Source organism: Cnephaeus nilssonii (genome assembly GCF_951640355.1).
Source record: "Cnephaeus nilssonii genome assembly, chromosome: 2".
NCBI lineage: Eukaryota > Metazoa > Chordata > Mammalia > Chiroptera > Vespertilionidae > Cnephaeus > Cnephaeus nilssonii.
The window spans coordinates 102070558-102096251 of NC_137073.1; the positions used below are offsets into that span (position 1 = coordinate 102070558).

The 25694-nt window shown below is 42.0% G+C and overlaps 1 protein-coding gene across 2 annotated transcripts in view; it reads left to right on the forward strand.

Annotated features, from left to right (window-relative positions):
- The window catches only part of CTNND2 (catenin delta 2), a gene marked incomplete at its 3' end in the record, with an annotated part of 782663 nt that overhangs the window by 641750 nt on the left and 115219 nt on the right, over nt 1-25694 (forward strand). The gene's annotated exons all lie outside the window — the stretch shown is intronic.

Genomic DNA, 25694 nt, shown 5'->3' on the forward strand with positions numbered 1-25694 from the left:
CCTTTCCCTCCTGCCTTTGAACTAGCTTCCGAAAGTTGCATGGGTTTGTTTGATACAACAGAGGGCTAGAAGCCATTGTAGGTGCTCATACAGGACACGTGACATGATGTCAGTATCATTTAAGGAAGCTGGCTCCAGCCACTGGTCACAGAATGGACACTTTCTCAATTTAATGTGAAGCATGACCATGCCTCCCAATTATAGTATCACAAATCAATATCGTAAAGATCCCTGTCTCAGCCATTATCATCACTTCCGAGAGAACTGTAGGTGAAGCCCTGGCTGAGTACCCTTTTCACATTTTAATCTGGCAGCTCAGTAAGACAACTCCACTCTGGTATGGTAGAGGTGGCTTCCCTTTAGTCATGCATGCTTAGGACTTATCTCCAGCTGAAGTATTTGCATAAGGCTGGCTTTGCTAACTTCCACAGCTCATTTCCTGCTGCTGTTGAGTCATTTATTTATTTTTATTATTCTGTTCCCACTTCGGCATCTTGTCCTGAAGGACAACAATATACAACCCTAATTTTTCCCATCGATCTCGGTGTACAGGAGAATGTTATTAAGCCTGTCAGAGGAGCTGCGCTGTGCCTTTGCTTATGAATATAATTAAACTCACACCCTCAATTAGTCATTTTTACCCATATAATGGATGAGTGCTTGGTCCCATGGAACCACTAATTCCGGAGTGACCTTGAGAGAACACTGTAACGAAGTCATACTAGTGATAATCACACTCTGACTGGAAAGCCCCGAGGACATGTATTTTATGGGACTCAACCACAGGTAAGAAGAATTATTATTGTGTTTATATTATGTTCAGTTGGTTGCCAATATTATTCATCTAAGAAGGATCTGTTTTTAAAAGTATTTTTTAAGTCTTGTATAATGAGCTCTGGATGTATGCCCGCTGAATTGAACACTCTTATCCAGGTCAAAAGGGAAGGACCTGGTATGTCTGGATGCTGTGAACAGAAGAGACCCCCTCACCCACTCACACCCATCTTCCCACACCTGGCCCTAAAGCCGAAGATGCTCCTCGCCCGAGCAGCTCTCCACTTCTGATCAGTTGTGTCTATTATGGATGCAAAGTGAATGTTTCGGGATGAGGGGGCATGACGCAGCAATGAACATCCTCTTCTAAGGAAGGGAACAGAATTCGGGAGGGCAAAAGGAGTAGGAGGTTTTAGGACTCCATCAGAGAGGATGGAAGGGCTTCCCCCTCAGCAGCTCCACTGTTGACAAGGGCTCTGATCTCCCAAGGTGCACTGCTCTAGCTCACTTCCTCCCAGTCAGAAGGAGATGGTGGTTGATGTGAATTCATTTGGTATGGCTATTGTTACAAAGTACCACAGATCTCTTCTGTGACTTAAACAACAGAAATGTATTGCCTCACAGTTTGGGTGGTTAGATGTCTGAGATCAAGATGTCAGCAGGGGTGGTTCTCAGAGGTCTCTCTCTTTGGCTTGTGGATGGCCATCTTCTCTCCATGTCTTCACATGGTCTTCCCTCTGTGCATCTCTGTCCTAATCTCATCTTCTTGTAAGGCCCACACCAAAGTCTTCATTTATTTTACTCATTTACCACTTGAAAGACACTATCTCCTAAAATAGTCACATTCCACATTCTGAAGTACTGGCATTTAGGACCTCAACTTATGAATTTGGGGTTGGGGGAGGGCACAATTTAGACTATAACAATAATATAATAGTTGGCTTTCACTGTTTGTTATCGCTTTGGGAAATAATTTTTAATAAATTAAAACATTCTTGCAAGGTCATGTTGACCAGTATGAAGCATATTTGATTCATTCTATTATAGAAACCAAAAGTATACTTATTCCCTAATTTTAACATTCATTAATTTTTAGTCTCTATTTTCAAGTAGAAGTAATATTTTCCTTACCTCCAAGAAAAGGTAGTCACAATGGAACTTCAAAAAATTCTCTATATAACAACATAAAAATTATTAAGACCAACTACTAAGTTTGTTCTTGAATTGAGGTTTACATAGTTAACTATTTTAAAGTCTTATAGTTTGATGAAATCATTAATGATTTAACAATAAAGGAAGGCTCCTAGAAAATCTCTATACATATTCCTCTTAAAATCTAAATTTTGAATATATTTGAATTGACCTTTCATCTGGAATTAGGAGATCTATATTTGACCCCCAAATTTGATACATCTTGTGAGAAACTAGGCCACATGACCTTGGCCTCAAGTTCCAGGGCTGTGAAGGAGAGGTTTGGCCTAGTTGTCCCCGATAAAATGTAAGAGAAAATGTAAAGCACGGTCAGGGCATTTGCTAGCTGACCCCAAATGTTCTCTCACTTGATTCTTAATTGAGGACACCCGAAGTGGAGCATCACCCTTCTTGTAGGGCCTGACCTTTGACCTTACCTGGTCATAAATTGGACCTTGAAGCTGCAATACTATTAGGAAGAAATTAGCCTTTGATTTAGCATTATTATAATGCTATGCTTCTTTAATATGTATGCTCTTTAATGCAATTATCTCAATAATCCAGTAAGGTAGGAGTTTCTATTCCATTTTAGAGATCACAAAGTGATGCTCATAAGGGTAAAGGAGCTTGCCCCAAGTCATAGAGCAAGTAAGAGAAGGAAGGGTGATATAAATGCATGGTTGTGTGATGCCACAGCTGGGCTCCACCCACTCCACCATGTTCCATTAGGCAGAGGCAAGAAGCAGCCCAAGAACATGTGTGCTTATTTACACTGCGGACAGGATGTTGCCTCAGACCAGATCCTATGAGAAGCAGACACCAGGAGAGAATTAGCAAATCCATGCAGGATATTTAATTAGGGCAACACTTGAGAGGAAAAATGGAAGGGAGCCAGAGGAACAAGGAGCACCATCAAACCATAATGCAGATCCAACTCCCAAGTGAAGGAAGGAAGGAAGGAAGGAAGGAAGGAAGGAAGGAAGGAAGGAAGGGAGGGAGGGAGGGAGGAAGGGGAGGAGAGGAGAGGAGAGGAGAGGAGAGGAGAGGAGAGGAGAGGAGAGGAGAGGAGAGGAGAGGAGAGGAGAGGAGAGGAGAGGAGAGGAGAGAGAGGAGAGGAGAGGAGAGGAGAGGAGAGGGAAAGAGAAGAGGTGAGGGGATGGGAAGGAAAGGTTGTGTGAAAATGACTTGGACTTCAAGGATGTTCAGCAAAACCATTGGAGAGTTCTTGAGCCTAAACAATCCTTCCCAGGAGTCCTGTATCTCCCCGGATTAGGTTGCCTTGTCACTGCTGTGAGCTCAGTCGCTGGCTTGGAGCCTCCATGAGAAATGAGGCCTCGGAAGGAGGGCAGATACAATGGCAGGTTTCAGGGCTCAGCAGCAGGACCATAAGTCTGTGACATTCCTGCACTCAGAGGTTTGAGTGGGTGCTTTTTCACCGACAGTCCATAAGTCTAATCTTTCACCAGCACTTCCATTCTCTATAGACTAACCACTAAAGGTCACATGATCATCAGAAAGTTGCTTGGTGGTACCGAAATAAGAGGAGTTAGTTATATTGACTGAAATTTTTATTCTGTCAACATCTTTTCTTTTGAGTCCTTACTATGTGCTTGGACCTATGGTAGGCATGAGGGTTCTGGTGAAGAGCAAATAGACACAGTTGCTGTTGAAAGTAACATGTAATGTCATGAAGACAACCTCATGTACCCTAAGTCCCATTAGGCTGCCTCAAGACTAGACAAATTAAAGTGTATTTTTCCTAAATAATGCCTCAATAGGCAATATGCTTTTTTCAATATTTTCATGGCTAATGAACCTTCCTTTACTGATACATTCTTTCTTTACATATAAAAAGGTTTTTTACCTTTACTTGGTTTACTTCTCTATCTTGTAGGCCTGAAGCTTTCTGTCACTTCAAGATTTTTCATTTCTCTTATCTTTTCTATTAGGAATAGTCTGAAAAAAAACAGCAACTTATTTTTCAGTTCTTTCAGAAGACCTTTCTATTTGCCAAGAGGACTATCTATAATTTTACAAAGTTCTTCCTGGCAATCATATTCAATTAAATAGTAATTGGCATCATTTCTTTCCAAGCATTTTGTTTCCGTAAGTAAGAAAAAGTGAGAGTATAATGATTCACCTAAAATATTAATTATTAATATAAAATATCCCATCATTCCATACCTCCCTAAGTTTCCATCATTTATTTCTGCAAAATTTGATCTATTTAATAATGAAAATGTGCAGGATCTAACTAAAACTTGTTCTAAATTATTTATCTTATAATTTGCTTGCAAATATGGACTTCTTTTAAAAGGATAGCAAATATTAAAGTTTATCTTTTCAATATGATTAGTCTTCTCCCTCTTAGAGTATGAATATTCAAATATTTCCATTAATGTGAACAAATTACTTCCTCTGAAAAAAAGATTAAATGAAAAAGCTTAGTTAATTCCCAGTTGGTACACAATGGAGTTTAATCTTTATCTCTATAAAATATTGGGTTGTAAGATGTTAACTCCCTGATAAATAAAAAGCAAATTTTAAGAGATGGTTTACTCTTAAAATCCTTCATAATTTCTTTATATTAAAAAATATAATTTTTCCTCTTGCTTCCTTCCAAATTATATTACATTGTATCAGAAATAGCATCCCTGGAGAAGAAACAAAGAAATAAGTCTATTAACCATAAATTGAGGAAGAAAAGCTCGCCAATGTTTCACTTATTGCTTATGGACTAAACTTCTCCAGTATTTTAACACATCTGTTTTCATACCATTTCTACTTTCCCTTTTCAATGCAGCACTTATTTTAAAATAAGTAAAGCCAGAATGTACCAGAGTTGGGACAATCCAACCAAGAAGATGGGTACAACTCATCAGAGAATATGCAGAGCACGTGTGGAGGCTAGCCCAGATTCATTCATTTTAAATGAAGGTCTCCAACTTGCAGCTGTGATTGCTCTTGGAAGACAGAGAAACATAACCTAGGAGAGCCACGAACAGCATTTTTCCAGAGGCACCAATTCAGAGAGCACACCTCCTGCCCACCTTTGTGTGAATTCAGAGTGGGGAGCTGGCTGCCAACTCCACTCTGCACAGCCTGTCTTGGTTCTGTTACCTGCCTCATTCTCTTTTTCTGGAGTCAGGTTGTTCCTTACTTAGCTGAGAATCTATATATATAAAAGTCTAAGCGACCTTTACGACCAGTTGCTATGATGCACACTGACCACCAGGGGGCAGACACTCCCACAGTCCCTCTCCCCCTGGCTGGCCACGACCCCGATCCCCCTGATCACTGGCCAGGCTGAGGGACCCCACCCGTGCATGAATTCGTGCACGGAGCCCCTAGTATTTAAATTAAAGTTTCCTTAGTTGATCAATAATATTTGAAATAAACAGTAGAAAAGGTTCAGTTTGTCATGCTGGTCTCATGGACCATTTTCTTGGGTTGATGTCTTCCTGTGTCATGCAGAGATGCCCATGACTGGTCACCTAAGGGCATTCGACAGCTCGCCATGGGGGAAGGTTGAGTGGGATACCTGATTCCCTGGGTTTATCTCCATCATCTTTCGGAGCTGTAATAGGAAGGAGTGAAAAATGGGGTCTCTGAACCCAGAGAGCTATGGAGGCAAGAGGATCATAGACAGAAGGGGTACAGGTGGGGTGAATGGGAGAATCTGTACTTGCTTTCATGCTCTGCATCATGGAGCTCCCAGTGGCCTCTGTGTGATGGGATCCTCATCATCTCATAGAATTGCTCCTCTCATTGCTCATTCTGGAAACAGGGAATTGGGGAAGCTACTGAAAGTAAAAAAAAATATCCCTTTGTTTTTGTTAGAAAGTTTTTGTTCTGAGCTGGCAGAAGCTTCTGGAAGTACCAACTAAAATGTTTTCCCAAGAGAGGGCAGCTCTGCTCAGGTGTTATGCTTGGTCGACATTCTTGCCTCGAAAGGTTTAAGCACCAGAAGCAATAGTAATAACAGGTGCTAACAGATTGACAGCCTTCAACACTGGCTTTTTCGGACGCTCGGCTTTTCTGCCTGTGTCAGAAATTCATTTCCAGTTTTTCAGTCTGGTAAGTAAAAGGACAGACATGCCAGGACTTCAGATTAACCCTACGTCCTTCGTTATTGTCCCGGAGAGGTACAAATACACCATTATTTCCCATTAGCAAGCACTCAACCAGCAAGGAAGATGCTGTGCCGTGGATGTACTAACTGGAGCTAATGAATCCTAACAACTAATTACATTTCTCTTAAGGTAACTTAGGACCAGAGAGTAGCTATGTTAGCACAAAGATTTTATGTGTGAATGGCAATACCCAGGAAGAGGCCAGCTGATTAATCACCTCCCATAATTCTCCATAATAGTCCTGTCTGGACTTTTGTATCCAGGCCATTGTTCTTGCCTAGGTTACATTGTGCCTGACCTTATTTTGGACCAACAATGTAACTGGTAATTGCAGACTAATTTATATAAACAAACAAGGGTCCTGCTAAATGAAGGCATTGTCGCCATGATTGGTACTTACAGCTCTAAGAGCTCTCTATTCTGTACAAGTTTGTGGGTTATGTGGTTGGAGCCAACGAAGCTTGCTTCAGAAAATAATTATTCCAAGTAAGAAAATGCATTATGTCCTTTTAAGACTGCCAGTGTGTGCCCCATGTTTTGGAAGAAAATGGTTTGGGGCCTTTGCTTAAAATCTCGATAGGACCTGAAGGGCAGTAATTCTCCTTAGCATGTATAAGAGCAATGTTGATAAGCTTCTTTCTAGAACATAAAGGAACCTCACTTATTTCTCCTCTGCAGGCAGCACTGCCTTCCTGACCAGCAAACATGATGAAATGTCATTTGTCCTTGACCCCTGTCACCCTTAAGCAGCTGAAATAGATTAAAGCCAGTACTTCTTGAATAAGATGGAGCAGAGTGGCTCAGCTAGGATCTGCAGGAATAGGCTCACAAATTAACTTGTACTGGGATTTTTTTTTTATATGATTTTCCAAGGCTCATTCCTATTTGAAGGGAGATAATTGAGACAAATTATCATACTGTTCCCTCTCGAGCACCCAGCCAGAGTCCCCTTGGAGCTTAGATAGAGATATTTGTTGGGGACAACTGACTGAGCAGCCTCCTACGGAGACCACAGGGACATCAGCTCAGAAAGGCAGAGCTGTGTGGGGACAGGAGCACTGTTGGAGAAAGAGCCTCTCACCTCACCTGTCACACCTCTTTCTTTAGAAACGTTTTACACTCCAAGGGCTTTAATTCAAGTGTAGCCAAAGGTCAAGAAGCACCATGCACCAAGGAAATAAGATGAACCTGATCATGTGTCAGTCTGACCAGCAGCACAAACGTGTCCTTCTACCCAGCGGACACCTTGGACTCCAGCATGACTACCCACTCCTCAGTATTTCCTCCCCTACCCATTTCTTTCATTTTAAAGAAGTTCAGATGAAATAAATTCACGTAACATAAAGGTAACCACTTAAAAGTGAACAATTTTGTGGCATTTGGGACATTCACAACATGGTGCGACCACCTCTATCTAGTTCCAACATGTTTTCATCATCCCAAAAGGAAATTTTGTACCCACTAAGCAGTTACTCCCCATTATCCCTCCTGCAGCCCTGGCATTTACCAGTCTGCTTTCTGTCTTTATTCATTTACCTACTTTGGCTATTTCATTTCACTTATATGGAATCATGCAGTGTATGAATTTTGGTGACTGGCTTCTTAGCATAACATTTTTAAGGTTGTAGTATGTATGAGTACTTCATTCCTTTCAGTAGAATGATGGTATTCTATTGTATGGATATACTACATTTGGGGTGTCCAATTCATCCATCGATGGACATTTGGGCTGTACCCACCCTTTGGCTGTTGTGACTGATGCTGATTTCGACATGCATGTACATGTATTTGGTTGAGCACCTGTTTTCAGTTCTTTTGGGTACATGCTTAGGAGTATAATTTCTGGATCATATAGTACCTCTGTGTATAAATTTTTGAGGAACTGTCAACCTATCTTCTAGAGTCCTTCTCTACCCATTTTATAGCAATCTCCACTACATTTGCTGGTCCAGACTAACCTCTTTTTCTCACATTATTGGCCTTTTATTGTTTCATTACAGAGAAGTTTCTTCTCCAACTTCTGGGTTATTAAGGCCATTTGTCATTTTATCACTCTGCATGAGTGCTCAGAAGAGACTAGCTGAATGTTAGAGTTTTTATTTTAAAACTCTGAGGACTGATATCAACTCATTGCAACTATGTAGACAAACTCTTTGAGTCTCCAGCCCCATACTGGGCCCCGCTGCCCTCACTGTTTGCAGTACTGGCCTCCTTTTCGTTACTCTATACACCAAGATCCCTTCTACCTCAGGACCTTCACACATGACTCCCAGTGCCTGGATTACTTTATTCTCTTCTCTTTATCTTTTTATCTCAGCTTCAATGTCTCCCATTCAGAGAGACCTTCCTCAATGCCCTCCCTCCCACACATAGTAGGCCTTCCCTAATGCCTTTTCAAAGCATCCTGGGCTTTTGATCAGATCTTCTGACAATTTGCAGTGATTTCCTTGCCTGTGTGCTTGTGTGTTTAACTGTCAACCTACTCTCCATGAGCTACTTTCTTATCTACATGAGGATCATCATAGATTTCCCAACCCTAGAACAACATCAGGCACCTGGTAGGCGCCTGATAAATAGCTCTTAACAGAATGAGTCAATGAATAAGTCAATCAGTGGATGGCCCTTCTCTTGCTGATTTGCTGGCTGACTAATAACTGTCCTATACTAATTTTCACCAAAGTAAGGAAACTTTTCACTCTCCTGGGTGCTCATTAAATTTTCCCAGTTGTAGAGGTAACGCTACCTGCATGATCACTAGTTTTTGTATGAGATTAATTTCTCGGTTAGAAATCCATTGCTACTTGTTTTTTGCTGTTTGATGTGTTTGTGATATTTCTGCTAGATAAAATGAACACATTCGTTAGTTTTATCAAACAGCAGAATATCTTTCTCTTGGACAGTCTTCTCTGTCCTGGTTAGTACATTTTGTCCTTGGAGTTTGCTCATTTTGCCCTTGATTCTTATGATACTGAATTCCTCATCCATCTCAAGTGAAAGAAGCTGTTGGTCTATCGGCTTATCAGCACAGTTAAATACGCAAAAATAAAATCACTGTAGTGCTTTATGGGCAAGAAACTCTTCAGTACCTCTAATCATCACTTAATTCTCATGACAGCTTTGTAAAGGACAGATTGTTATGTTCTTTCCAATTTTAAATAAGGAAGTGAAACTGGGGAAATTGAGCAATTTGTCCTAGAGCGCATGGTGGAGAGTGAACCCTGATTCAAACCTGTGCTTTCAGAATCCAAATAGAATGCTTTCCTGTGACGTTGATGCCTTGGAGTGGTCTATTAGCACTACACAGTGCAGTCTGTCTCTCTGCTTGTCAATTATTACAACAGCCATAGCCATCTCATTGTCTCTTCCTTGGTCAAGTGCTAAATCAACAGCCGAGATAGAATGAATGGCGCCTCTTATCCCATACAAACATGTATTCAGTTTCTAGGATGTGCCCAGAACTCTGCTAGGTACCAGAGGGGGGAAAAATGAATGAGACATGATGTTTATAACCTAAAAGATAAAAGGGAATCTGAGCCATGGTGCATAATGTATGCATTTAATGCTGTAAAAAAAAAAAAAAAAAAGTCTAGGCAGAGTTGCTGGAAGGCCTCTGAGAGATGAGGGAGTCATGAATTCCACCTGAAAGACTCCAAGAAGACAGCCCAGAGGCTGCACTGAGATGAGGGAGGGTTTGCAGGGGAAGGCGCAGAGAAGATGTGTGACCCACACCCGAAGATCCATGTGCATGTTTGGGGATGGGCAAGTGTGGCTGGCCAGGGCAAGGCTGGCAGGGAGGGACCTGAGAGGGAAAAGGTCTCCTGGGAGCTGGTTGTTAAGAGTGTTGGGTGGAGCCCAGCTAGTGTGGCTCAGTGGTTGAGCATTGGCCCATGAACCAGGAGGTCACAGGTTCAATTCCTGGTCTGGCACATGCCAGGGTTGAGGGCTCAATCTCCAGTAGGGGGTATGCAGGAGGCAGCCAATCAATAATGTTTCTCTCTCATCGGTGTTTGTATCTCTCTATCCCTCTCCCTTCCTCTCTCTGAAATCAATAAAAATATATATTTTTAAAAAGTATTGGTGGAAGGAGGTATGGAGGATAGTACAGGAGGGATAAATAGTGATGGACAGAGATTTGACTTGGGTGATGAAAACACAGTGCAGTGTACAGGAGATGTGTTTAGAATTGTGCTAAACTTGTATAATTTTGTTAACCAGTGTCATCCCAATAGATTCAATAAAATGAAAAAAAAGAGTGTTGGGGAAGAAGAGTCATTTCCAGGAGGTTTCTTTATCTTTGTTGGCCACGTGGAACCATGGAAGCTTGGTAAGCAGGTGAAGACACGCTGTTTCCTGTGCCATAGAGACACAGTGGTCCCCACAGGTCATGGAGCAGGCAGAGGGCATGTGGAAGCGGTGGCAGTACTGGCTGTGTTTGCCAATCCCGGACTGCGTCCCAGGCATTACACTAGGACGTTTAGATGCTATCTTTGCGAGGACTGTGATGCTGTGATGGGATGTCATTGTGAGTGCAAAATCCAAACCAAGAAGAGCTGGCATTCAAGTCCAGGTCTGACTGAAAACCCACTAGTTGCATGATCTTGGATGATGGTGGTAGGCTCTCCAGCCTCAGTTTCCCTGCCTGGAACGGTAGTAGTGATGCAGGGCTGGGACGAGGGTGAGGCAGGTGAGACTGAGCTGTGCAGGGATGGACCCTGCCTTTACTTACAACTTTCATATTTTGTTCATAATCTATTTTTCCATTAATTTTAACTCAAATATTATTTAGCACAATAATTGAAGGTTCTTGCCACTACTTAACAACTATACACTGAAAAAGATCAAGATGGCACATTTCATGTTATGTATATTTTACCACAACTTAAAAATGTATCTTATTTACGATAATGAGTTTTATGGCAGCACCTTCTATTTTGCACTAAGTGAAGGTCTCACCTGACCCTCATTCTGGCCCCGTGGTCATGCACATTGATTGACACAGCGCCTGGCCCACAGGGAACTCCCTTTACCTGCTGGCAGCTAACTCTGGACCACTGCCTTCCTGCTGAGGCAAGCATCACGCAGTTGTAATGAAAATCTTGAGTGCTGCTGGGAGTGACCACAGGAGAGTTAAGGCTAAGCACTGCCCACTGCCTCCCCTTATGCACCTTGGACATGGTCCCTCCTCTCAGGGAAAGAGAAAGAGGCCCTCCCCGAGGGAAACATAGCTTCTTTCCACCACTTGAAGGACACCGGGTGTTCCCTAAGACCTCATCCTCTGCTTCCATTTCTTTAGCCCAAAGGATGAGCCCCAGGGTTTCAACAGCTCATGTGTTGGTTACCTGCAGTAGCCCTTATCTTGACTCACTCAACCCCTCCTATCCCAGACACAAGGAAAACACCAGCTGGGCCCAGAGAGGAAGCCACAGACAACACATCCCAATGGGAAGAACTTGCCTCTGTCCGGCAGCCTGAATTTGGACGAGAGGCAGGGGGACCTCTGGCCATTTCCTGAGCCTTCACAAGCCTTCCTGAGCCTCTGTCGCCTCTCTCATGCCTCCTTGCAGGCTTATGTTAGGATATGAGGGCCCAATAAGCATAACTTTTTTTTTTTAACCCAACTTCATAACCAATTGGGAAATTAGACAAAGTAAACTGATGGGTGGATGAAAACCAAATAGTCTTTTTACCGCTGACAACACCTAGTGGAGATCATGGCTTCTTGTCTGCAGCCAAAAGGCAAGCTCATGGCACTGTCTTGCCAGTGTAGACCTTGGGACTGCCCCATGGAAAAGTTGGGATCTGTAGAGCTGACAACCCACCCTACATCATGTCCCCCACCCCCACAGTCCCAGGGATGAGAAATAACCAGGGGATGGCAGAGCTTTTTCACCTGCCAGTCAGATAGTTCATTCTCCCTGTTGGGGTTATTACTGTTTAAAATTATATGCTCCCTCAAATTCATATATTGAATTTTGAACCCCCAGTACATTAGAATGTGACCTGTGTGGAAATAGGGTCACTGCTGATGTACTTCGCTTTCATGAGGTCATTAAGGTGGACTGTAATCCAAGATGACTGATGTCCCCATGAGAAGGGGAAATTTGGACACAGATACACACAGGGAGAACACCGCGTGAAAGTAAAGACAGAGACGGGTGTTGCTTCTACAAGCCAAGGAATGCCAGAGATGGCCCCAAAACCACCAGGAACATGGGAGAGTACGGAACAGACTCTTCCTCGTAGCCTAAGAAGGAACCAGCCCTGCTGACACCTTGATCTTGGACTTCTGCCCTTCAGAACTGAGAGAATGCATTTCCGTTGTTCAAGCCCCGCAGTCTGTAGTACTCTTACGGCAGCCTGAGCAGACAAATACAGGGTGAAAGCATGCAGGATGGCTGGCGGGGTGGGTGGGGGGGGAGTTCTGGAGAGGTCCATGGAAAAAAGAAGCCAAGAAAAGAGGTTCATATCCCCAATTGATTGAATTAATATAATAGTTTTCTGTGTACTGCATTAGGTTCTTTAAATGTATTGTTCTCATTTTATTTTTTTTTTAAATAGGTCCCTCTGTCCTTTGCTCAGGCATACAGGGGTGGGCAAAAATAGGTTTATAGTTAATAGAATATAATAATTATAACAACAGTAAAATAATAATACAGGAATAAACTCTGTGTTTTGTGTACTCACAGCTATAAACCTACTTTTGCCCAACCATGTATATGCCCAGGTGAGCAGATGGGAAAGGGAAAGAGTAAGGTGTGACCATAGATCTGGTTCCCATGTATTTCACAGATTTTTGTCTCATCTCATGTTTCCAAAGCATGAGCCCACTTTACAGATAGAGAAACTGAGAATCAGAGAGGTTAACCTTTTGCACTCGGATGTCGAGTGTGACTCGACACGGTTAGCATCGGTAGCAGCTCATATGTCGAGCCACACTCGACACGTAGTTTCACCGAGGGGGGAGGGGGGATTTTTGTCTACTTTTCCAGTATCTTTTATTCTTTTCATTAGCATGAAAGGACAAGTAAAATGTAAATGCCCGTCTCAACTGATGCCACCACCTAAGCTTATCTTTTGCATAGGCAGCAATCTTGAGTAGGAGGGTCCAAGGCATGAGTCCTTGCATCATGCCTTTTTGAGCTTGCATCATCTTCCCTTGGTAAAGAACCTTCCTTATCTTTTCGTCTCCTAGGTTTGTTTAGGTTTCTGTTAGCATATCACAGATGTTGTCATGACACAGGGTTTAGTTGGATGATTGGTTTGCCCCCTAGCAGTCGCACGTTCTGAGTGAATTTCCCCTCCTCAGGATGGATAAGTTTTCCAAAGACATAGAAAGCAGTGATGATGAATTTTACTTCGAAAACGAAGAAAAAAGTGAAAAATATAATAGTGACGAAAGTGAGTTCTCCGAGGATGCGAGTGGAGATGATGAACAAATCGCTGGTCCTAGTGGAACTACAGAAAGAAAAAAGTCCCTTGCTTTGCCCAAAGATCTGGCTGAAAGTACTGACAGTGACAGTGACATTGAATTCATAAAGGCAAAATGAAGATGCACAATTGTTTATTCGAGTGAGAGTGATGGAGATATAGGTGATATCATTGAGAAATCGGGTATAAGACCCAGTGAAAGTTACGTTTCTAGGGGAAAACAGGAAAAAGAAAAGTGGACATCTACATCTGTGAGTGACAAAGAGCCTAGCAGAATCCCTTTCTCCACTGGTCAGTTACAAGTTGGACCTCAAGTTCCTTCTGGATGTGCCACACCAATAGACTTTTTTCAGTTGTTTTTTACTGAGACGTTGATAAAAAATATAACGGATGAGACAAATGAGTATGCTAGGCATAAAATTAGCCAGAAAGAACTATCCCAGCGATCCACTTGGAATAATTGGAAAGATGTGACGATAGAGGAAAGGAAGGCTTTTCTTGGTGTAATACTAAATATGGGTGTATTGAATCACCCCAACTTGCAGAGTTATTGGTCCATGGATTTTGAGTCTCATAAACCATTTTTTCGATCTGTTTTCAAAAGAGAAAGGTTCTTGCAAATATTTTGGATGTTACACTTGAAAAACGACCAAAAGTCAAGTAAAGATTTGAGAACAAGAACCGAGAAGGTAAACTGCTTCTTGTCATACCTTGAAATGAAATTTAGGGAGAGATTCTGTCTTGGAAGAGAGATTGCTGTTGATGAGGCTGTTGTTGGTTTCAAGGGAAAGATACACTTCATCACATATAATCCTAAAAAGCCAACAAAATGGGGTATTCGTTTATATGTCCTCTCAGATTCAAAGTGTGGTTATGTACATTCATTTGTCCCTTATTATGGAGGAATAACATCTGAAACGTTGGTGAGACCTGATCTCCCTTTTACTAGCAGAATAGTTTTAGAGCTTCATGAAAGATTGAAAAACTCAGTACCTGGTTCTCAAGGTTATCATTTCTTCACTGACAGGCATTACACTAGTGTCACTCTTGCAAAGGAATTGTTCAAGGAAAAAACACACTTGACAGGGAATATAATGCCCAATAGGAAAGATAATCCACCTGTTATCAAACATCCAAAGCTAATGAAAGGAGAGATAGTGGCTTTCAGGGATGAAAATGTAATGCTTCTTGTGTGGAAAGACAAGAGGATAGTCACAATGCTCAGTACATGGGACACTTCAGAGACTGAGTCTGTGGAAAGGAGAGTGCGTGGTGGTGGGAAGGAAATAGTTCTCAAACCCAAGGTCGTGACCAACTATACAAAGTTTATGGGGGGTGATGATATAGCTGATCACTACACAGGTACATACTGTTTTATGAGGAAGACTCTAAAATGGTGGCGTAAATTGTTTTTCTGGGGGCTTGAGGTCAGTGTTGTAAATTCCTATATATTGTACAAAGAATGCCAAAAAAAAAAATGAAAAACCGATAACGCATGTGAAATTTATTAGGAAACTAGTACATGATCTTGTTGGAGAATTCAGAGATGGTACACTAACTTCCAGGGGTAGATTATTATCCACTAACTTAGAGCAACGTTTAGATGGAAAGCTCCATATAATCATACCTCACCCTAACAAAAAACACAAAGATTGTGTTGTTTGTTCTAACAGAAAAATCAAAGGAGGAAGAAGAGAGACGATTTATATTTGCGAAACATGTGAATGTAAACCAGGTCTTCATGTGGGTGAATGTTCCAAAAAATATCACACCATGAAAAATTATAGAGATTAAAATTACTCTTTGAATGTATCAATAATTTGAAATATAAAAAAATCCAAATAAATAAGTTTGTATGAAAAGAAACTGCAGTTTTTTATTCTACTGCTGCGCTTTGTAAAATCTGAGGTATTTAAAAAATTAAATCCCGAGTAGAATAAAGGAATCGAGGAAAAGGCAAGCGAGTGCAGAGGGTTAAATGTGTTGCAGAAGGCCAGGCAGATAATAGCAAAGTTGAAATTTGACACCCAAGCTTTTCTACTCTCCTAGATTATCTTTTGGAGTATAAAATACTTTCATTCTCTACAAGTGAATGTCAGTACCTACCAAAGTAGGGGCGTGGCAGTATTCCTGGTACATTTTCACTTTTCATATCTTTCTCTCTGTGAGTCCCCACTGCCTTCAACTACACAGTCTCTTGCTTGAAATTCCTTAGTCATGCTTGAGATAAGAATGTCATCTGGTCGGTCTGTCCCTGAACTTTCAGTGGAATAGGGCTAGAGAAGGAGAAGGCGGTGGGAGGCTACTAGTATTCAGTTGCTAGCTTTCCATTTTATTTCCTTTCTGGTGCTAGAGTTCATTAGCATTGGAGCCGCTTAGTCCTGTTGTTTGCTTTCCATTCTAGCCAGTTATCATCTATGTGACAAGCAAAGAAATCAATTACAAGCAGCCTTGCATATTTAGTCACAGACCAAAACTGGCCCTGGATGGAGATGCTGGACCATTGACGGCTGCTTGCTGCCAGCCTGGGCTCCTGAGCATAGATTCAGCTGGCAGAGTGCCTGCCTGGTTTCTCCTAACTTAATTGGAGTTTGTCCTCACTTTGTCAGCTTTCATGGCTGCCCATCCTCCCCACAACTTGCCTTCTTGTAGGCCAACTTGCCATCCTCCAGGCTCTCCCCAAGCAGCTTGATGCTCTGTGACCTGAGTGTGGACTCCTGGCGGAAAGTAAATGGGTATTGTAAGCGGGGTGAGATTTATGAAAGGGAGCCTTAAATGAGCAAGAACAAATGGACTTAACCTGCTCAGGGGAACAGGAAAGCCTTCTAGTGAAAAAGACATGGAAGATTAGTAGGATTGGCCAAGTGAAAAGGAAGGAAGGGTCCTAGACATGTGCCATGGACAAGACTTTGAGATTGACAGAGTAATGGAAGGTCTTGGGCTCTTGTTCTGATGTACATTTTAGAAGAATCACAGAGCTTTCCTGGGAGGTGGAGGGAATGAAGGCAGAAGCCGAGAGACCCATTAAGAGACAGGAGAAGGTGGTGGTTGTGGATCTGGCCGGGACCATGGAGGAGGAGTGTGGATGGAGATGCTTTGACATTGGAGCTGACTGGATGTGCTGACTTGGATGTAGGTGTGCAGGAGAGACAGGAGTCAAGGATGAAGGACAACATATGTATAGGACAAGTTAATCAACCTGTTTTGTGCACAAGAAAATACTTTTAGGGAACCCCTAAAGCAGGTTCCCGTTAGCACTGCTTTTCTTTATCCCCATTTCACTTCTCTCTCTCTCTCTTTTTTTTTTTTTTTGCTTGTTTTTAAAAAATGGTCATTTCCTTCTATTTACTTCTCTTGCTCTCTCTCATTCTTTCTACTTTATTCATCCCCAATATGAGTTAGGGTCTCTGTGGTAATGGAAATTTAGAATTAAAACCAAACAAGGAAAAGCAAACCAACACTGATGTAGAGGTAAGTGTCTCCACCCACCCCCTCTGATGCAGATCGGATGGAAAGCGGGGGTGAGGCTGTGGCTGGCTGGCTCATAAGTGCTGTAACCCACAGCCCACCCACCTCACTGCCCTATGAGTGGCCAGTTCTGATGGCAGAGTGTCAGTCATGGGCACATTATCCTTGAGCTGCGTCCATGTGGCAAAAAAAGAGGGACTTGCTCTAAGATTTGCCAATAGAATGAACTGATACTACACATGTGATTTTTAGCACATGCTATAATGGTGAGAATTTGTGATTAAAATATGGTGTTTCTTGAAGAATTTTAGGGAAATATTGGACTAGTTGATCCCTTGATTTACTGGTCTGATAACTGGTCTATTTGTATGATATATAAGGATCCTCTCCCTGCTTCTCTTTTGTACAAAACTGGAATTATTCTACTCTTTTCTATAATTTCTCTTTCTTTTTCTGATTAACAAATCTCCACAACCTTCGCATATTAGCTCATATAAAGGGATTGATATGAAGAGTAATTGTATTACAATGAGAGATAGAAAAATTTTTTGCTTCTATATTATTTTTTCTGGCTTATTTTTCTGGTGCATTGGTGCCTTGAAATTCTTGCCACGAGATTTGCTGTAGTTTGTGGCAGAGTTTTATGAACCATTATCATTTACAAAGAGCAGTGAAGCCAGAACGGCATATGTGCCCTGGGCCAGTGACGGAGGGCACAAGTCTTCTCTTTTGTTTTCCAGTTATTCTCAGGGTAGCCACTGAGCTGGTTCAGTGAACAGTTTTTAAATAAAACCCTAACCCTGGCTCAACCTCAAGACTGTGACACACATACCATAGCAGGTGAGAATCCCTTTGATTTTAGCACTTACTTAGCGTGACAGGAGAAACAATGAAACGAAACTCTGTGTGGACAACTTGTGACCTGATTTTAATGAAGCTCTGTGGCTCCTCAAAGTGTCTCTGTTCTGTGACCTTTCTATGCAGCATTGCAATTCTTGGATGTTTGAAGCATTGCCCCTTCACAGGTAAAGCAGTAAGAGGAAATTGTGCACCCAGTGGTGCCATTATCCTCCACACATGTTGAGTGCCAACCATCTGGTAGCAGTAAACCAAGAAAAGTCACCCTTAGGTTACCTAGGGTTGGTGAGAAACTCATCCGGGTTACCATTCCTGCAATGGGAGGCATCTGAATATTCTAATGACGTCATCTCATCATTGAGCATCTAAAATACCTCCACTTGAAGATGCAGAAAGTTTATTGAAAAGTTTTGAAATCTTTTAGCAGTATTTCAGAAAATACTTTTATGAAAAATATTATGATAGGTTTTTTCTGTCTTATGAGGACATGTGAATGTAGTCATCTTCCATTACTGCTATAATAAATTACCACAAACCTAGTGGATGTGAACAACTCAAAATTCGTAACTCAGAATTGTATAGGTCAGAAGTCCAGGGGACTGGGCTGGTTCCTTGCCTTGAAGCACCATTATGTCCAAAATCAAGGTGTCTGCCGATGGACTCTTATCAGGGAGCTCTGGGAAGAATCTGCTTCCTGGCTCGTTCGGGTCATTGGCCAAATTCTGTTCCCAGCGTTTGTAGACTGAGGGCTTCGCTTCCTTGCTGGCTGCTGGCTGGGAGCTGCCCTCCACTCCAGAGGCTGCCATGTGCTCTGGTTCCTGGCCACCTTCCTCAAAAGCAGCAATGCCAGGCTCTTCCTCTTTGGCCACGTCTCTCAGACTGACCCCTTCCGCCTTCCTCTTCACCACGAGGGGCTTATATGATGACATTGGGCCCAGCAGGATCATCTCCCTATCTTAAGGCCAGTTAGTTCGTAACCTCAATTCCATCTGCAAAGCCCCTTCACAGCAGTGCCTGGGTTAGTGTTGGACTGAACCACCAGGGGCAGGAATCTTGTGAGGACCTCTTTCAAATTCTCCCTACCACGTGAGGAAGAAAAAGTCCAGTCCTGACAGTAATGGGGGAAGACAGGGAATCTGCATAAGTGCTACAGCAGCCGAGATTTTAAAAGGCAACGACTCTTAAAAAATGCATCCCTAATATGAGTTAGGGTCTCTGTGGTAATGGTAAGACTTGAAAGATGAGTAGGATTGGATACCGACTTTTCCAAAAATGATGGCAAAATCGCAATTCAGACCAGCACATAAACTTGAAAGACCACATAAGTATTTCTTACAGAAGCTAACTCCTGCTTTCTTTTAATAAGTCAGAATTTTCCCCAAAATGTAAAAACATATTTTAATAATTAAGATTAAATGTATACTTTCTGCCTTTCAGGGGGAAAAAAGTGGAAAAGGCCAAGAGATCTTAGTTTTACTGAGTTTCCTATAAAAGTTTTTCTTACACAAAGTATATTTTCATTCTTATTGTTTCTCGTCCTTCTTCCCACCTGCCCAGCACCCCTACCCTACATATTTCCATTGTAAAACAAGATGAGAAGAAGGTAGCCTACAGATGCCCTCACAGTTTTAATTGATCTTTGACCAAACAAAGATTGGCTTTGTTAATCTATTTCGCCTAGCCAGAGCTACACAATAATCACTAGCCAAATGAACTGAAGTCTGAGTTTTCTATGGCCCCAAAAAAGACTACCAAATGAGACATCCACACATCTAAATTTATGAGATAACAATTAGGAGAGATGGGTAAACTAAGAGATTAAAGGAAATGTGGTTTTTATTTTTAATCATTCGCTTCCCATTTGGACATGGAGCTTAAGCTGTTTGGATCCAGGGACTACTTTTATTAGCATTTTCCCACAAATGTAAGGAGACTTTTTTTCAAGGAAGAAATGTAAGAAGACAGAAAAAAAAAAAAAAAAGAATGGATAGGTGGCTGGCTGGGAACAGCAGAGTGACAGATTTTCTCTTCCTCCTTCCCTACTTGGTGGCTACCTGTTTTGTCACTTAACCCTTCCATGCTGGGCAGGGTTCACGAGCAGTTAACATAGAGAAATGCTGATGGCATCCGTAAGACAGTGACTACGCAGAGTAAAACCATCTGGGAAGACCTGGGCAATTGCACAGAGTATCCTGGGGTAGAAGAAAAGAGTGATAGGACACAAGAGCTAAGGAAGTTCTTTCCTCTGAAGACATTTTCTCGATTGTTCTTACTGGTGTCCAATAAAGTATCAGTAAGTGATCAAAGCAATCATGAAAACAAGAAATTGACCGTGAGGAAATTTATCAGCTAGATAAGTGAGCTTTTAACAGTCACACTGATTCCCAGCTTCAATAAGTCTTTGAAGTATGATTTGTTAAAAGTTCGTGCAAGTAAATACATTGAAAGATTACATGACTGCATGTGGGGAATTAGGAGACGAATTGAAATAAGAATTGGAAGGGTTGTTTGAATAATAGCTATTAATAATCCAGAACATAAGGCCAAATCTTGAAATTCTTCAAACCCACAATCTGACATTTAAAAGACAACTAGGCAATTACCTATAATCCCTTGATTAGTCAGCTTTGTTCTCCTACTTCTTAGAAGACAGAGGACTGGAAATACAAGGAACTGGATGGCCTCAGTGTTGCTCCTTTTTTATTTAGCCACAATGCTTGCTTTCCTGGAAGCTGCCTGCTTGGTGAAGCAAATATTGTGTTTCTGTTTTGCAGTGTTTTCTAGGCTATTAATTTACTATATGTATTTTATATGTACACTGACTTATGTCTGGTTGATAGGAAATAATTTGGTGTAGCCAGGAAGGAAGAAAACATTTGTTTTTATTCACTTTTTTGAACTTAAATTGCATTTTGACCTATAACATTTTCTTTTTGCTGCTGTTGCATTTGTAATAGGGCCATGGCCAGTGAATGGATTTGTTCTAGGGGAGCGCTTGCTACCATGGGGAGACTTGATGGCAAGCCCCCTTGCTGAGCAGAGGTGCCAGGTGGGATGTGGCCGCTTTCAACATGAGATGCATTGGATTCCCAGCCAGCACAGCGGAAAGAAGAGCCCACCCCAAATGTGCTGTAGTGAAATGTTTTAGACATTTGTGGGATACCGGGCAGGGGGAGAGCAGCCAGGGGCTTGGGCCACGTGGCAATGCTCTAAGCCTGAGGAATGTTCTGGTGACTCGAGGCACAGTGAGTACAGCTCAGTCCCCGAGCACAAGTTAGGCAACAACAACTGTGGATGGTCACGGAGCACAGAGAGCCACCAGCACAATTAGGTTCAGTTAACGGTGTTAGGCACACAGCACTCACCCTTTTCTTCCCTGTGATTTCCTTGTAATTTAGCCTAATGGGAAACTTGCAGCAGACATTTCCTAGAGCAGTTAACTCTGTGGCGTCCATCAATTTTAATTGGAATCGTGTAGCTAAAACCCTAGGCAGTACTTGAAAGTGATAGGGTGTATTTTCACACAGGTATTCTGGTTGCGCTCTGGGCTCCTCTGGAACAATGTGCCCTGATGCAGAGCTGACTCCAGAAGGCACGGTCTGTGCAGAGCTTCACAGGGCCGGGGCTGCCTAGTCAGTGGCAAGGAGCTCATCCGTCTTTACATTTCCCAGTGTGGGCAGGGTGGCGACGTAGGAGCTACCGATCGGAGGACAGCATGCAGCAGTGTTCACTGCCAGCTGCACGAGGTAGCTGGTCTTTAGGCCACTGAAGCATTCTGTCCCTGCAGCTCAGCAAAGTAATTACCAAGCCATCACTGTCCTGATTTATAAAGAAATTACCTTCCTTGGGAAAAGACAGTAAGGTGCACAGCAAGAATTCAAACGGAAGACTGTGCTACTCTTGAAAAGAGAAGAAGGGGAAATTTTTTCCTCTGGAAATTTTTCTGAATTGGCGGTAAGGAAGGACCAGTTTTAAAAAAACTAATGTCGAGCCCTGGCTGGGGTGGCTCAGTTGGTTGGGTGCTGTCCCATGCACCTCAAGGTTGCCTGTTAGATTCTAGATCAGGGCACATGCCCAGGTTTCGGGCTCGATCCCCAGTAGGGGGCGTGCAGGAGGCAGCCGATTGATGTTACACTCTAGCATTGATGTTTCACTCTTCTTTTTCTTTCCTCTCTCTGCAAAAATAAATAAACTATTCTTTTTGAAAAATTTAAAAAACACAAATGTCAAGAGAGAAGTTGAGAGCTTTTCAAGTAAATTCAGCCTTCCGTTATTTGTACCCAATAAATGTTTCCAGAGGTGTGGCTAATCTTACTACTGGTCACAGGACTGGATCCTTATGGGGAGTGTTTCAGATGATGTTCCAGAAAGTCACTTCAAGTAATGAGGACATAATACAGACTTCACTCCAGCAGAGCTAAGAAACTGCCTCAGTCCTATCCCTTGTATCCAGCGTCCTTCCTTCCCACATTAAGGTATATAATACCAACCCCTGCACTTTCTGTTCACTGGAAGCTCTGAAGACTGAGCTTTTCAGGGACCTCTTCTGCTTGAAAGAGGACTGGCAGGAGTGCAAGGTATCAGCCAGACAGGAGAGCAATCCAGATGAAGGTGATGGCCACACATTTGGAGGCACTCACATGGCTTAATCAGATTAGCAGTAGGACAAGATACAGCACAGTGCTTCACCACATCACATCCGTGTTCTCTGCGTAGTTGAGGGAAGATGCTTCGTAAGCCACCCTCCTCCTCTACACACATGCCTCTAGGAAAGATTTTAATTTTCTTATCTATGTGCCAGTTTGGTCTTGAGCAAGCTAATACAATTATTTGATCATCTAGAAATATCTTCTAAAGTCTTGCATGAGCCCACTGTAGCTAAGCAGTTTCCAGGAAAGCAGTGGCTTATGAAACATTTAGGGATGGTGTTGAAAAATATCCACTCACCCTTGAGTAAAACAAGCTTTGTATGTGTTTCCTATTGCTACTGGGACAAATCACCACAGACTTAGTGACTTAGAACATGACAGATGTGCTGTGCTACGGTTCCTGTCAGTTCCAAATCAGACACCAGTCTCACCAGCTTCAAATGGAGGAGTCAGCAGGGCATGTTCCTTACTAATGGCTCTTGGGAGAATCCGGTTCCAAGTTCCTTCAGGCAGGACTGAGGTCTCTGTTTCCTTGCTGATGGTAAAATATAAAAATAATGTTTTATTTTTTGTCGGTTAGATAAAGAGCATATAGAATTTCCCAGCTGGCATGGCTCAGTGGTAGAGCGTTGACCTATGAAGGTCAGGGTTCGATTCCTGGTTAGGTCCACATGCCCGGGCTGCGGGCTTGATCCTCGGTATGGGGCATGCAGTAAGTAGCCAATCAATGACTCTCTCTCATCATTGATGTTTCCATCTCTCTCTCCCTCTCCATTCCTCTCTGAAATCAATAAAAATGTATTCTTTTAAAAAGCAACACCTCTTTCCTTTTAAAAAAAATGTATATAGAATCTACTTTAAGCAGAAATTTCCAAATGTGTCTACTGACATTTTAATACAAATTATAAAGATTATTTCTAAGGAATAGATATGATAGCTTCATTGCGGTCTTTATAAATAACCTACCAGTATTTGTTTTAATGTTATATTAATGCACAGAATTTTGCTGCACCGGTTTCTAGCTAGACATGGAGATCACCTCCTCAAGACAGTTGTAAGGTGGTTTAAGTACAAGGGGAGGATGGAACTTTTTAAGTTAGACATTGGCTCATTGTCAAACACGCAGGACCAAAATTACAATAACTGCACAGTGACCAGCGCACAATGTTATTGGCTTTATGAAAATTTTAAACAGTGAAGCATGAATAGTATGGTAGATCTTGTGTTTGGGGGAAAGGGGAGAAAAAGAAAGCCCTCCTCTACTCCAGAATGAAAAACCAAAGGTACTCACCATATGTTTCACTCATTCAGGAATAGGTGATTAAGAGTAGAAACCCATCCCCAAAGGCTTGTAGGACACTGCAACCCATTGAAAAGAGACATATGCATACTTCACTCTGTTAAAAAATTTATATTGATCCTCATCCTGCCTGCAGACACTGTGGTAACTCCATCCTACCCGCTATATCAGAAGGGTGTGTGTGTGTGTGTCCGTCTATCCCAGTCATTTACCCTGTAGGGACCCTAACTTATAAGTCTTTCTCATTTTCCCATATCTTTAATGCTTTAATATAGTAGCCAGTTAATAACTTTTTTTTAAATTTTGGAGATGACTAGACTGGAATCAAACAGAAACTAGAATAAAGAAAAATGCTTAGAGTAATATTGGCAACTTATAATGTTGACAAAGTTGTTAATTCCTCATCTTTCCCATTGGTTCATTGGTTGGCCCTGCCCATTCATTAATTACCAGTGAAAGACAGGCTGATCATTATAAAATTTATTTAAGAATCAGGAGGCATTCAGTGCCCTCATGGTGAACTTATTCAAAGGAAAGCGGTGTTCGTGGGTGCAGGAAGAGTACAGAGGATTTCAGACCAGGGTGTACATGAGCTGTCCTAAGGTTCTCTCAGGTCTAAATTCCATCATTCTCTCCTTGAAGACATGAACTCCTCAAAGGACAAAGAGGCAAGATTTCAAACACTATCACACATTGCCACAGCATTCTTCTGACCAAAGAGGTCCGATTGGAATTTTTGAACAAACCTATTACTGTAAAGGCCTCAAAGCTTGACCTGATGAAAATCTCTTCATGGAGGAATGGTCTAAAAGTGATCTCTTTACAAAGCCCATCCTTCTGGTTAGAATAATTCCAGCATGCCTCTCACCACTTTTTCCCTAGGAGGACGTTAGTTCTTCCCTTTCCAAGGGATCTTGTCAGAAAGGATGGTTCGCCACCCCAAAGCAGAATCTATAACTACATAAAAACGCTGTCAATATCTGCCCAGTTGTATTATCTAAGGAACTGTATTTATATTTTAAGATCAGCAAATGCCAAAAATACTAATTTGAATTGAATAACCTTTCCCAATATTACATTAAAATGCTGATAGATCCTATTTAATACATGTTCCACAGAACATTTTAGATATCAAAGAAAACATTTTATGTTCAGTAGCATTTTAGCATTAGGCCTATTTTATTTTATTTTAATGCCTGAAAAGCATAGTCCATTTATATTATGCATCAAGCCCTGGGTTTCTTTCAGCTTCTCCACTTGCCGCCCATGTGGCTTTTGATAACTCCTCAGAGCCTCAGTTTTCTCATCTGTAAAATAGAATGAAGTGTCACGGTGAAAATGAAATGAGAATGTATGTGTCAATGACAGTGTGGGTGTGGAGATGTACCCTATTCAACTTTTGTGGGCTCTGTCCCAGGCCACACAGAAAGCAATATCCTCTCCAACAAACTCTCCCCCTAGACTAAAGCTAGAGCAGTAGAAATTATCAACACCAATACCCCCAAATATGCAACTGAAGACACTTTCTCGATTTTTTCAAAAATTCGAGAAAGTATCTTCAGATCCACTCCACCAGAGACCTCAGGATGGGGCCCAGCAATCTACATGAACACCCTCCAGGGGCTTCTGATACCAGCCAACTTTTGAGAGCCATTGCTTAGCCTAGATCATTCTCTCTCTTCCCCACAGCTTCTAAAATCTTTCAGTCCCTTTGTGCCTCTTTCTATAAACCCACCTCCTCCAGTACCCCTCCCACAGGCTGTGTTATTGGTAAGTCAGTCACTGCAAAAATTCTTAACTGGAACCCAATCCTCTCCATGGTTAGGAGACCAAGAACATACTTTCAGGTGGTGGAGTATGAAAAAGCATCCCAAATGTGCATCTTTGACTAGG